This window comes from Thalassophryne amazonica, chromosome 6, assembly GCF_902500255.1.
Source record: "Thalassophryne amazonica chromosome 6, fThaAma1.1, whole genome shotgun sequence".
Taxonomy (NCBI): Eukaryota; Metazoa; Chordata; class Actinopteri; order Batrachoidiformes; family Batrachoididae; genus Thalassophryne; species Thalassophryne amazonica.
The window spans coordinates 58,574,957-58,590,275 of NC_047108.1; the positions used below are offsets into that span (position 1 = coordinate 58,574,957).

The 15,319-nt window shown below is 41.1% G+C and overlaps 1 protein-coding gene across 1 annotated transcript in view; it reads right to left on the reverse strand.

Annotated features, from left to right (window-relative positions):
• Positions 1-15,319, reverse strand: part of LOC117512224 (vitamin D3 receptor A) — a 246,295-nt gene that overhangs the window by 58,837 nt on the left and 172,139 nt on the right. The gene's annotated exons all lie outside the window — the stretch shown is intronic.

Sequence of the window (15,319 nt, forward strand, 5' to 3'; positions counted from 1 at the left end):
CATGATTAGTTTTGATGAACCCTGCATTGAACACAACATTCAAGTTTATGATATATAATGCTCCTGACTTGGTAGTACTTGTTTTAGAGAAGTCACAAAAGCTACATAAGTACTGATATTATTACAATGATCATGCAATTACACATGTAATTTCAAGTCACAGCATGGCAAGTTGTAGTAAATCAAGTGTCGTGGCCAAGCAAAAAACAAGATCTCAGGCTAAAGAATTTGATAAAACCTTTGACAATGGTTTATGTTTTTAAAGTTTTTGAAGAGCATGGCCTCCTCCTATGTTCTGTTATTCACACAGTGTGACTGAAATAAAACCTTTGACAATGGTTTATGTTTTTAAAGTTTTTGAAGTGCATGGCCTCCTCTTAAGTTATTCACACAGTGTTACTGAAATAAAACCTTTGTGAAAGAATTGTGTTTATAAAGTTTTTGAAGAGCATGGACAAACTTTATACATAGCGGAATAGCCAGATAATTGAAAATAGACCATACTTTGTTACATTCAAGGGGTGGGGGTTATTTTCAAGATATAGGATTAATTTTGATGCCAAAATGCTGGTATTAATATTGTGAATCATTTCCCAAGTGGATGTATTGAAATACTGACTTGTGATTTTACCACCTCCTGCTAATAATATGGAAGTGCTAATCTTCCATAGCACTGGTAGCAAAAGGATGCTGAGGGGATATTCTGTACTCATAAGTCCCTTCAGCTGCTCCCTTGTTTGCAATCGGGGTCGCCACAGCAAATCCGAGGTGGATCTGCATGATGATTTGGCCCACATTTTATGCCGAATGCCCTTCCTGACTTCACATTACATGGACAAATGTGGCAGAGGTGGGGTTTGAACTGGGAACCTTCCGCACTGAAACCAAGTGCACTAACCACTTGGCCAACACCCCTGCCATTGAAGCAGAAGAGAAATGCAAAAAGTACAAAAATAAGTTAACTAGTATTATGAGGATATGCGAAAATGAATATTATACAAGTTTATTCTGTAATAATAACTGAAAAACCTTTATTCAGTCAAACCTTCATTTGAAAGAGCTTTAAGTAAAAATATTTCTGAAAATTTAACATGACACAAAGTTCACTACAAAAACATTAACTGTAAATTGTATCACAAATACTCCTGTCACACCTGGATGATTTAGCCAGCGTATTAAAAATGCTGGCATATGCTGGTGTACATCTCATATGTTATGGGTATTTTTGTGAAAGTTACGAGCACATTGAAGCACACTGCAGCACTGGGATAGTGTTTATCCCAGTGCTGCAGTGCTTGCTCTAAGGGTTGGTAAGGCTATACCTTACTTGTGTGTAGCACCTTGAGGTAACTTTGTTGTGATTTGGTGCTATATAAATGAAATGAATATATGTTGTAATATGCTGAGCACCACAAAACATTTTGGACATGCTTAAAATTTTCAACATAAGCTAGTGTATGACTCATATGCCCTGCATATGCAGGACACAAGTTGTAGGTAAGTTATGCGATTGTTGATACATGTTCCTTATAATTTACTCCTAAGTGGAAACATGTCCATTAATGCTGTCCATTGTCCAGTGTTTCAAATATTAAAACCATTCACACACAGAGTAAATATAAAGTCTTAAACTTGCTTGTTCGTATCAGTTGGATTATCAACACAGCCTGACGAACACGTATCCACATAAAGCTTCCTGATTTTGGAAAACAATCTCTGAAAATACTTTAATTCGTTGTCATGGTTGAACAAACAAGTCTCTGTGTTTTTCTGCTTTGGGGTGCATGTCAGCCTGTGGAAGCCGGTGTCAGCGACAATTTGGACAATTTTCAAGTTGCGCCGGCATCTTGAAACCAAGACTTCCAGTTAGGGAGCCTTTCGCTCGCGTGTTTGGCGTCATTAGAAACAGCTCAGCTGTCAGATTTCCAGGGAGTGAAATGGCCACTGGAGGCGAATTCCACGTCGTATCTGTAAGTAATTTTTTTTGTTGTTGTTATTAACCCAAAGGAATGAGAAGGAGTGCTGCAGTGGTGTGAATGTCGACATAAAGCCCCGGTCACACGGCATGAAGGAAGGACACCGAAGGCACAACAAAACAAGAAATTTGGACTTACGCTGACATCATTTAACCATCGCCCAGCTTCGTTCCATTAGCTGCCACTTCGTCAGAATTTTCAAACTGTTGAAAAATGTGACCAAATCCCGATGACAACTTCAATTCTTCCGTATTCCGTTTGCTTTCTGTCTTGAGGGTTCCTGATCATTTGTGTAGTTCCCATACCGTCAGCTTTCTATTTGACTGTTATCCAACTTTGTCCAACTTCCCAAGTCTGACATTTGGCACAAACGTTGACGATATCTGAACGGATCAATAACTAAAGATCAGAAGAACTGAATGTGACTCGTCCATGTGTGGAACAAAAAGCAATGTTGTCATACAGAAATGTGGCAAACCGCGGCTCCCTAACCGGAAAGAGTTGTGATGTCATCACGCATGCGCATAGGCGCTGCTCTAGCAGCAACTCGAAAATCATCCATTTTAAGAGGTGGTGATGATGATGATAATAACAACAAAAGAAAGGCATCAGATGGCTGATGCATACCCTGCATGTGCTACATGTATACATGTACAAGTAAATATACATTAGGCATGCGAATCTCATCACTGACAACGATTCGATATGCACCGCGATACACTACCATCGATACATTAGCGATATGATGTGATAAGATTCACCCCCGTTCCCGATTCAATGCGATTTGATATGTATTTGATGGCGATTCAATTCCTCACAATGTGATATGATGCAATATGGTGTGATACGATACGTTTCAACATGATGCAAAGAAATTATCCCAAACATTTAAATAGAAAATAAGAAGCTGCAGTTCACTATGGTACACAGTAAATTTTTCTGAGTAAAATTGCCATTATAACATTTGGTCCCAGTCTAAATAGAGTAAAATACACTCTCTTATAGGGTGAAATCAGCTCTACCGTCTTGTCAAATCAAGTGTACCTACTCCAATAATAGTTGATTTTACACTGTGATAGAGTTGATTTAGCACTGTGATAGAGTATATTTAACTCTATTAGGACTGGGACCAAATGTTATCCCAGCAGAGTAAATTTTACTCTGCAAAATTTACTGTGTACTACGGTATTCTTCTTCTGACTCTACTAGAGGCAGAGGATTTGCTTTGCTCGAACGGATTACACCTGTCGTGGCACTGTAACCTGGCACCAAACTGCCTGTGTCGGGCAGACTTTTCATCAGCCAGGACAAAATTAATTATTTTCAGGCGTCATTTTCCAAAATCAGCCTTTATGTGGATACGTTAACGTTTTCATCAGTTTGTGAAGAAGATCTCAATGAAACTGACAGGCAAGACTTCATTATTTACTCCTTGTGTGAATGGTTTTAAAATTTAATAATGGCACGTTATGCTACTGACGTACAGTACACTAACTGTATTCAGGAAGGAAACAAGATTTGTTTGAAAAATAGCTGATATTTTCAGTCCCTCTGCAGTGCAATGCATCATTTTTCAGATTTGAAATCTATGTACCTGTTTCTAAGAAAAAAAAAAAAAAAACATAAAACAAACTTTCAAAACAAACAAACAAACAAACAAACAAACAAACAAACAAAAAAAACAGTTCTCATCTCCACCCGCATGCCAAAATCGGGTAAATTATTTATTTATTTTATAATCACGATTCTGTGCTCTGAATTCTGCCAATATCACCACTGTTGTCAGACTGAAGGTTTTCCTCCAAGGTTTAGTATCCCTCACTGAGGTCTAAATAAGGCTGTGTCCCCACAGCTTTTTCAAAATAACCTTCAGACTGGACTTAAAAAAAAGCTCCACACTAGAAAAAAATCATCTGAAAACAGCTTGACCTCCGCTGTGTTTGGAATTGATTTGGGCTTGAAGGTCTGAAACAGAATGCAGGCTTCAAACAGCTGTTTATCCTTCACCTGTGCACTTTTATTGTTCAGGATTTTTTTAAATATCATTTCATCATTTTTAGAGGTTATTTGTGCACATTTTTTGGTGTCACCTACACTTTAAGGACCCCTTCACACATTACACGATTGAAGCCGACTAGCGCACGAAGGAGGAATTGCATGTCACTCGTGAAAAATCGGAGCTGCCTCATATGCCTCGTACAGCTGTCGGCACAACTATTCGCACACACCAGCGGCCAAAAAACAGCGAGTGCCCTGGGAGTGGCCTTGCCCAATAGCAGAGATCATCTGACCATATTCAAGCTGTCTGTGAAAACTGTCCAAGTGCAACACGAGTGTGGCGTAACCTAGCAACACAAGGTTGTGACCCCCTACACACACACACACACACACACACACACACACACACACACACACACACACACACACACACACACACACACACACACACACACACACACACACACACACACACAATGAATCCAACATTGTGAGCTGTGGCTGAGGGTCCCGGATTCCAGTCACTGTCCAGTGCAGTGTGCTGCTGAAACAGCTGACTGCTGTGTACTGCAACTCATGCCCTTATCACATGAGGACCAGCCAGCCACTGAGCGTGCAGTACAGCCAGCCGGGCAGGCTGATGTCACTTCCACCACATAAATTGTACAACCCCAATTCCAATGAAGTTTGGACATTGTGTGAAATGTAAATAAAAAGAGAATACAATTATCTGCAAATCTGTTTCAACCTATATTCAATTGAACACACCCCAAAGACCACATATTTAATGTTCAAACTGATAGACTTTTTTTGTTTTTGTGCAAATATTTTCTCTTTTTGAGATAGATGCCTGCAACACATTTCAAAAAAGTTGGGACAGGGCAACAAAAGACTAGGAAAGTTGATGAATGCTCAAAAAACACCTAATTGGGAACAGGTGAGTGTCATGATTGGGTATAAGGGTGATTCTTAGACTACGGGCACTTATTATGTCCTTTGATCATATTGTATGAAAAACAGAAAAAAGGGGAAATTTCACACTTTTATAGTTATCTTTACAATGAAATTGTGTTAAGAAATTTGTTCTAGTAGTCTATGATGACTTTTTCACCTTTTTTCAGCATCATTATATGCAAATATTGCCGTTTTGTGCTTCTCCCACACCCAGACTTTTGATCTTCAATGATAAAAATGAATGGTAAAGAAACGTTTTTCCTAATGTTTTAAAATATCTCTGAATAAAATATCAGTAAAATAATCAAAACATAATTGGGGTATTCAATGTCATACAACTGTTGTGATTTTTTAAACAAAATGTAGTTGTCCCACACTATTGCCATAATTTCCACCACAACACTGTAATGTCCCTTTAAACAGTTTGTATGAAAGATTGTTTGGGTAGTTTCTATGGAGATAAACAGTGACATCAGAGCACATGTATATAGCGCCAAATCACAACAAACAGTTGCCCCAAGGCGCTTTATATTGTAAGGCAATGGTGTGGTGGAAATTTTTTACATTTACAAGGCCAATAGTGCCCGTAGTTAAAGAATCACCCATAAAAGGAGCATAACCAAAAGCCTCAGCCATTCACAAGCAAAGATGGGGTGAGGCTCACCACTTTGTGAACAACTGCCTGAAAAAATAGTCCAACAGTTTAAGAACAATATTTCTCAATGTTCAATTACAAGGAATTTAGGGATTCCATCATCCACAGTCCATAATATAATCAGAAGATTCAGAGAATCTGGTGAACTTTCTCCACGTAAGTGGCAAGGCTGAAAACCAACACTGAATGTCTGTGACCTTCGATCCCTCAGGCGGCACTGCATTAAAACAGACATCACTGTGTAAAGGATCGTATTGCGTGGGCTCAGGAACACTTCAGAAAACCATTGTCAGTTAACACAGTTCGTCGCTACATCAACAAGTGCAAGTTAAATCTCTACCATGCAAAGCGAAAGCCATACATCAACAACAGCCAGAAATGCCGCCACCTTCTCTGGGCCCGAGCTCATTTGAAATGGACAGATGGAAAATGGAAAAGTGTGATCTGGTCTGATGAGTCCACGTTTCAAATTGTTTTTGGAAATCATGGACGTCGTGTCCTCCGGACAAAAGAGGAAAAAGACCATCCAGATTGTTACCAGCGCAAAGTTAAAAAGCCAGCATCTGTGATGGTATGGGGGTGTGTTAGTGCCCATGACATGGCCAAATTATACATCTGTGATGGCACCATCAATGCTGAAAGGTACATCCAGGTTTTGGAGCAACACATGCTGCCATCCAAGCAACGACTTTTTCAGGGATGTCCCTGTTAATTTATAGGCCAGGCTGGGCGAATTGGAGACTCGGCTCCACACCTTGGAAAATCCTACAGCTAGCCAGGCCCCTGTAGTCGGTGCGGACCAAGGTAGCTTAGCCGCTGTTAGCTGTCCCCCAGCAGATCCCGAGCAGCCGGGAAAGCAGGCCGGCTGGGTGACTGTGAGGAGGAAGCGTAGTCCTAAACACAAGCCCCCTGTACACCACCAACTCGTTCACATCTGTAACCGTTTTTCCCCACTCAGCGACACACCCACCGAGGAAAAAACTCTGGTTATTGGCGACTCTGTTTTGAGAAATGTGAAGTTAGCGACACCAGCAACCATAGTCAATTGTCTTCCGGGGGCCAGAGCAGGCGACACTGAAGGAAATTTGAAACTGCTGGCTAAGGCTAAATTCGGTAAGATTGTAATTCACGTCGGCAGTAATGACACCCGGTTACGTTAATCGGAGGTCACTAAAATTAACATTGAATCGGTGTGTAACTTTGCAAAAACAATTTCGGACTCTGTAGTTTTCTCTGGGCCCCTCCCCAGTCGGACCGGGAATGACATGTTTAGCCGCATGTTCTCCTTGAATTTCTGGCTGTCTGAGTGGTGTCCAAAAAATGAGGTGGGCTTCATAGATAATTGAGAAAACCTGGTCTTGTTAGGAGAGATGGCATCCATCCCACTTTGGATGGAGCAGCTCTCATTTCTGGAAATCTGGCCAATTTTATTAAACCCTCCAAACCGTGACTACCCAGGGTTGGGTCCAGGAAGCAGAGTTGTAGTCTTACACACCTCTCTGCAGCTTCTCTCTCCCTGCCATCCCCCCAATACCCCATCCCCGTAGAGACGGTGCCTGCTCCCAGACCACCAACAACCAGTAAAAATCTATTTAAGCATAAAAATTCAAAAAGAAAAAATAATATAGCACCTTCAACTGCACCACAGACTAAAACAGTTAAATGTGGTCTATTAAACATTAGGTCTCACTCTTCTAAGTCCCTGTTAGTAAATGATATAATAATTGATCAACATATTGATTTATTCTGCCTTACAGAAACCTGGTTACAGCAGGATGAATATGTTAGTTTATATGAGTCAACACCCCCGAGTCACACTAACTGTCAGAATGCTCGTGGCACGGGCCGAGGATTAACAGCAATCTTCCACTCCAGCTTATTAATTAATCAAAAACCCAGACAGAGCTTTAATTCATTTGAAAGCTTGACTCTTAGTCTTGTCCATCCAAATTAGAAGTCCCAAAAACCAGTTTTATTTGTTATTATCTATCATCCACCTGGTCGTTACTGTGAGTTTCTCTGTGAATTTTCAGACCTTTTGTCTGACTTAGTGCTTAGCTCAGATAAGATAATTATAGTGGCCGATTTTAACATTCACACAGATGCTGAGAATGACAGCATCAACACTGCATTTAATCTATTATTAGACTCAATTGGCTTTGCTCAAAATGTAAATGAGTCCACCCACCACTTTAATCATACGTTAGATCTTGTTTTGACTTATGGTATGGAAATTGAAGACTTAACAGTATTCCCTGAAAAACCCCTTCTGTCTGATCATTTCTTAATAACATTTACATTTACTTTAATGGACTACCCAGCAGTGGGGAATAAGTTTCATTACAATAGAAGTCTTTCAGAAAGCGCTGTAACTAGGTTTAAGGATATGATTCCTTCTTTGTTATGTTTTCCAATGCCATATACCAACACAGTGCAGAGTAGCTACCTAAACTCTGTGAGTGAGATAGATTATCTCGTCAATAGTTTTACATTCTCACTGAGCACAACTTTGGATGCTGTAGCTCCTCTGAAAAAGAGAGCCTTAAATCAGAAGTGCCTGACTCCGTGGTATAACTCACAAACTCGCAGCTTAAAGCAGATAACCCGTAAGTTGGAGAGGAAATGGTGTCTCACTAATTTAGAAGATCTTCACTTAGCTTGGAAAAAGAGTCTGTTGCTCTATAAAAAAGCCCTCCGTAAAGCTAGGACATTTTACTACTCATCACTAATTGAAGAAAATAAGAACAACCCCAGGTTTCTTTTCTGCACTGTAGCCAGGCTGACAAAGAGTCAGAGCTCTATTGAGCTGAGTATTCCTTTAACTTTAACTAGTAATGACTTCATGACTTTCTTTGCTAATAAAATTTTAACTATTAGAGAAAAAATTACTCATAACCATCCCAAAGACATATCGTTATCTTTGGCTGCTTTCAGTAATGCTGATATTTGGTTAGACTCTTTCTCTCCGATTGTTCTGTCTGAGTTATTTTCATTAGTCACTTCCTCCAAACCATCAACATGTCTATTAGACCCCATTCCTACCAGGCTGCTCAAGGAAGCCCTACCGTCAATTAATGCTTCAATCTTAAATATGATCAATCTATCTTTATTAGTTGGCTATGTACCACAGGCTTTTAAGGTGGCAGTAATTAAACCATTACTTAAAAAGCCATCACTTGACCCAGCTATCTTAGCTAATTATAGGCCAATCTCCAACCTTCCTTTTCTCTCAAAAATTCTTGAAAGGGTAGTTGTAAAACAGCTAACTGATCATCTGCAGAGGAATGGTCTATTTGAAGAGTTTCAGTCAGGTTTCAGAATTCATCATAGTACAGAAACAGCATTAGTGAAGGTTACAAATGATCTTCTTATGGCCTCAGACAGTGGACTCGTCTCTGTGCTTGTCCTGTTAGACCTCAGTGCTGCTTTTGATACTGTTGACCATAAAATTTTATTACAGAGATTAGAGCATGCCATAGGTATTAAAGGCACTGCACTGCGGTGGTTTGAATCATGTTTATCTAATAGATTACAATTTGTTCATGTAAATGGGGAGTCTTCTTCACAGACTAAGGTTAATTATGGAGTTCCACAAGGTTCTGTGCTAGGACCAATTTTATTCACTTTATACATGCTTCCCTTAGGCAGTATTATTAGAAAGCATTGTACTTGTTATTGTACTTGGCCCCACAAATCTTGGAAACATGGTGTCTAACCAGATCCTTACTCTGGATGGCATTACCCTGACCTCTAGTAATACTGTGAGAAATCTTGGAGTCATTTTTGATCAGGATATGTCCTTCAATGCGCATATTAAGCAAATATGTAGGACTGCTTTTTTACATTTGCGCAATATCTCTAAAATTAGAAAGGTCTTGTCTCAGAGTGATGCTGAAAAACTAATTCATGCATTTATTTCCTCTAGGCTGGACTACTGTAATTCATTATTATCAGGTTGTCTTAAAAGTTCCCTGAAAAGCCTTCAGATAATTCAAAATGCTGCAGCTAGAGTACTGACGGGGACTAGAAGGAGAGAGCATACTTCACCCATATTGGCCTCTCTTCATTGGCTTCCTGTTAATTCTAGAATAGAATTTAAAATTCTTCTTCTTACTTACAAGGTTTTGAATAATCAGGTCCCATCTTATCTTAGGGACCTCTTAGTACCATATCACCCCAATAGAGCACTTCGCTCTCAGACTGCAAGCTTACTTGTAGTTCCTAGGGTTTTTCAGAGTAGAATGGGAGGCAGAGCCTTCATCTTTCAGGTTCCTTTCCTGTGGAACCAGCTCTCAATTCGGATCAGGGAGACAGAAACCCTCTCTACTTTTAAGATTAGGCTTAAAACTTTCCTTTTTGCTAAAGCTTATAGTTAGGGCTGGATCAGGTGACCCTGAACCATCCCTTAGTTATGCTGCTATAGACTTAGATTGCTGGGGGGTTCCCATGATGCACTGAGTGTTCCTTTCTCTTTTTGCTCTGTATGCACCACTCTGCATTTAATCATTAGTGATTGATCTCTGCCCTCTTCCACAGCATGTCCTTTTCCTGATTCTCTCCCCTCAGCCCCAACCAGTCCCAGCAGAAGACTGCCCCTCCCTGAGCCTGGTTCTGCTGGAGGTTTCTTCCTGTTAAAAGGGAGTTTTTCCTTCCCACTGTCGCCAAGTGCTTGCTCATAGGGGGTCGTTTTGACCGTTGGGGTTTTTCTGTAATTTTTGTATGGCTTTTGCCTTGCAATATAAAGCGCCTTGGGGCAACTGTTGTTGTGATTTGGCGCTATATAAATAAAATTGATTTAATTTATTTCAGCAAGATAATGCCAAGCCACGTTCTGCACGTCTTACAACAGTGTAGCTTCATAGTAAAAGAGTGCGCGTACTAGACTGGCCTACCTGCAGTCCAGACCCATCACCCATTGAAAATGTGTGGCACATTATGAAGCGCAAAATATGACAATGGAGACCCCACTGTTGAACAAGTGAAGTCATACATCAAGCAAGAATTTGGAAAGAATTCCACCTACAAGGTTTCAACAATTAGTGTCCTCAGTTCCCAAACACTTCTTAAGTGTTGTTAGAAGGAAAGGTGATGTAACACAGTGGTAAACATACCACTGTCCCAGCTTTTTTGAAACCTGCTGCAGGCATCCATTTCAAAATGAGCAAATATTTGTACAAAAACAAAGTTTAATCAATTTGAACATTAAAAACCTTGTCTTTGTGGTGTATTCAATTGATTAAAGGTTGAAGTGGATTTGCAAATCACTGTATTCAGTTTTCATTTACATTTTACATGATGTCTCAACTTCATTGGAATTGGGGTTGTAGTTTGCATGACAGACAGAAAGAGTGTAGATGAAATAAAACAAGTAAGGGTAAAGGCGTGAAGTCATTCATGTGTGATCGCATTGCTCATACGGTTTGATGTGGACATAAGGCACCTGTCAGCTGACCGCTGACTGTCAGCTGGACATGACTGTGCATGCAAGGTGTTACATTAAAAGCACATCAGACAAAAACAATAATAATACATACATAATATAAAAGTAATAGAATAAGGGAACCGAGAGTGAGGCTTTTTTCAGTGAGCTGGCAAGGTCCATAGACAAAGAGGGCATGTCACTGTGACCTGCAGCTGTTCAGATATCTGTGCTCACAAGTCACAGCTGGAGAACACCTGTCGTGGCTTGCAGAATGTGACGTTGCATAACGTTACTGTGAGGCGCGAGCATCAACTTGCTGTCCTCACGTGGAAATAAACTAAAAGACATACCGCTTCAGCTGACCGCCATGCTGATGAATATCGTGCCATGCTGAAAATCACCTCACAGGACGCTCCCGCAAGGCACATGTTTCTGCAGGATTTCCCCACATTGTAATAATTATAACACATCACATTTACAGCGAATCTCTGTGTGCTGGACACCCTGACGTGTTCATGATGTGAGAGAACAGCTCTTCATGATACGGGAGCCCGGCTGATGTCTTCATGGATGAGCGCATCAGGTAATTCATGTAACACATAAAAGGGTGAACAGTAATCCACGTCATTTCATTACTTTCTGGTCTATGTCTAGGGGGAGGCTCTTTATAACAGGAATGAAGTATTATACATTGTGGTGTGTTTTTGCTCCGCTGCTATGTGCATGACTTTCCACGTGCTCGCACTGCATTCGTGTTCCCAAACAGGAGCGTGCACGAAACCATTCCTGCAGTATCGCGCACGCCTATCTGACAGTGCATCCCTCCCGAGTGCAGGTGGAATGTTTCGCAGTTCCCCATTTCATTTTTTGTTTGCGTATTTTCCTCCGGTTTCTGTATCTTTTGCGTCAATATCGTGTTATGTGTGAATGGGCGCCAAGGAACAGGAATCGGTTCCCTCATATTTGGAACCTGTTTCATCACACTGTCAGAACTTAAACAGTCCAGTAAACAGTATGACATCACTCTCAAGTGACGACTTAAAATGTCAAGTGATGACTTAAAATGTCACTTTCAACACTTTCAGAGTACCGCTTTGGTAAAAGAAATTTGCGATACATTTCTCACCAGTTTTGCTGGAGCTCGGTTTACAATCTGCCTCAGAGGAATCCGAGTTTGGGGGAGCACTGGCAGCCCTGTCAATACCGTGCTTTCTCTTCAAGTGAGTCCCTAAATTTGTGGTACTGCCAGTGTAAGGTTTAGCAGCATTGCATTCTTTACAAATGGCCTACGTCTTGTCAAGTTTCACATCAATTTTAAAAAAGCCAAAGTGTCTCCAAAGGTCTGATTTATATGTTTTAGGTGCGTCAAAAATCTCCAACTACTTGCTGCTGTTCTCGCGGCCCTCCATGTTGAGACAGATTTGCTGCAGTAGAAATGTGCTTTCTGGCTACCGTCAGTGTTCAAAACATAATAATGGGAAGCAGTGGAGGTGCATTCAGTATGCCTCAGAAAAAAATCTATGCAAGCATGCAGAGAGCGATGCATCACTATTTCACCCATCAACTGAATCATTGCACACTGAATAATCGATACACTCGCATCGTGCACGTTTGTATCTAAATATTGATTCATTATCAATTAATCTCCACATGCCTAATATGCATACGTCTGTAATGGTGTTTTTGACAATATATGGCTTCATCATATGACTTCTGTGTGGCTATATTATAACGTCATTCATACCAGTCAATCACAAATATTTTGCTGATCAATGTATCTTTAGATTATCCATCTAAGCTTCTTGGTTATTCAGACAATACAAAAAAGGTGGTTTTTGAACAATGATTTCCTTGATCTTTGTCCAAACTACTCCAAAATCTACTCATCTCTGACTCTCATCTTCAACTGCTTATCCGGGATCGGGTCGCTGGGGCAACAGCTCTACCAGGGGACTCCAGACTTCCCTTTCCCAGGCCACACTGATCACCTCTGACAGGGGGATGCCGAGGCGTTCCCAGGCCAGTGTGGAGATATAACCTCTCCACCTAGTCCTGGGTCTTCCCCGGGGTCTCCTCCCAGATGGTCGTGCCTGGAACACCTCCCTAGGGAGGCGCCAGGGGGCATCCTTACCAGATGCCCAAACCACCTCAGCTGGCTCCTTTCAATGCAAAGAAGCAGTGGCTCTACTCTGAGCTCCCCACAGATGACTGAGCTTCTAAGGGAGGCACCAGCCACCCTCCTGAGGAAGCCCATTTTGGCTGCTTGTACCCGCGATCTAGTTCTTTAGGTCACGACCCAACCCTCATGACCATAGGTGAGAGTAGGAATGAAGACTGACCAGTAGATTGAGAGCTTCGCCTTTTGGCTCAGCTCCCTTTTCATCACAACAGTACGGTAGAGTGAATGCAATACTGTCCCTGCTGAGCTGATTCTCTGGCCAATCTCATGCTCCACTGTCCCCTCACTCGTGAACAAGACCCCAAGGTACTTGAACTCCTTCACTTGGGGCAAGTCTGCATTCCCTACTCTGTAGGCAATCCGTCGGTTTCCTGCTAAGAACCAGGGTCTCACATTTAGAGGTGTTGATCCTCATCCCAGCCGCTTCACACTCAGCTGCAAACGTAGCCAGTGTCCTCTTTTACAACGTGGCGTGCTGGGGGGTGGCAGCACATCCAAGAAGGACACATCCAGGCTGGACAAACTGATCAGGTGGGCTGGCTCTGTGGTTGGCATGAAGCCGTACTCTGGTGATGGTGGCAGAGAACAGAACTACTTGACAAACTGCTACACATTATGGACGATGCTAGTCACCCTGTGCACATCGTCATCAGCAACCAGAGGAGCCTCTTCAGCCACAGACTGCTCCTTCCCAAGTGCAGGACCAACAGACTGAAAAGCTCCTGTGTCCCTCAGGCCAGCAGACTGTACAACTCCTCACTCAGGGGAAGGAGAAGTAACAGAGGTCAGGAATGACAGGAACAGTAGTAGCCAGTAAACCAGTATTGATCAGTATGTCTGGTATTTATATTGTGTATTTATATTGCAAACTGTCTTTCTTTTTTAACTTTTGATACTCTGTGTGCTTCTTACCCTGTGTGCTGCTATACAATGATGCTGGAACCTCAATTTCCCTGAGGGAGTCTTCTCAAGGGATGAATAAATTTCTATCTAATCTCTAATCTAATGTATGCATTTTTTCAGTCTTGTAGCCACACAAGCTCATCACCAACAGCAGCCATGTTTGTTGTTCTTGTCACAGTTTCCCTTTCATCTCACCAGGTATTACCCTAATGCAGTGGTTTTCAAACTGTGAGGTGCGCTCCCCCTGGGGGGCGCCAGAGTTCTTTGGGGGGGGGAGCAAGGGATGGGTATCGAGAACCTGTTCTTTGTGAGAATCGTTAAGAAATGATTCAACCACCGACATCAATAGCCTTTGTGCTTAACAATGCCCTTAGAGCACCCCTTGTTTTTGAGGGTGTTTTATCGGGAAAATGATCATTTCTTTACATTGATTGCAGACCTTGCAGTGGGTCTGTAATCAACCACTTCTGCAGTGGCTGTTCTTGAAGCTTGAACCAACGAAGCAGTGCTCCGACACACTGCTTCACTGGTTCATTGCTTTGCTGCTTTTCAGAAGTGGCAAGCCCGATTCTTAACCCCTCTCAAAGCCATTTAAAAATGCCAATCGTGAGTCACTTTTTTGCGTATTAAAGTTACTAACTGATACTCTTGTCTTGTTGCGGGCAAGTAACGAGCGACTCGCCGTTTTAAATCAAATGACACCTCTTTCCAAACATTGTAATACAAACAATAAACTACAACAGACTAAAATGTTTTTTTTTCCTCCCAAAATAAGACGTCTTGCATTCTTTATGAATTACACTGATGTTGACTTGCAGTGCAGCTGGCTGTAAGAACTCATCTCAGAGGTATGGAGTGGCATTCATGCTATTAATGTCTGAAAGGAAATGCTTTTGTGAAAAACTACAGATTTTGGTTATTTTTATTTATGTCTGGAGATCAAGGATCCAGTGACCAATTTCATATTTATTTACTTTAAGACTCAATAAAATGTTACTACTATAGAAAACCTGTAACACCTACTTTTAGTACGCAGAAAATTCACAGGGAATCGATAAAGAATCGAACTGATAAGCAGAATCAATAATGGCATAGATATTGATAAAATCTTATCAATACCCATCCCTGTAAAGTTGAATTAATATTATTTATGTTAAAACATGTTAGTTATGCCAAGCATGTTTAAAAACACACAGAAATGTTTAAATGTTAAAAAAAACAATGTTTAAAAT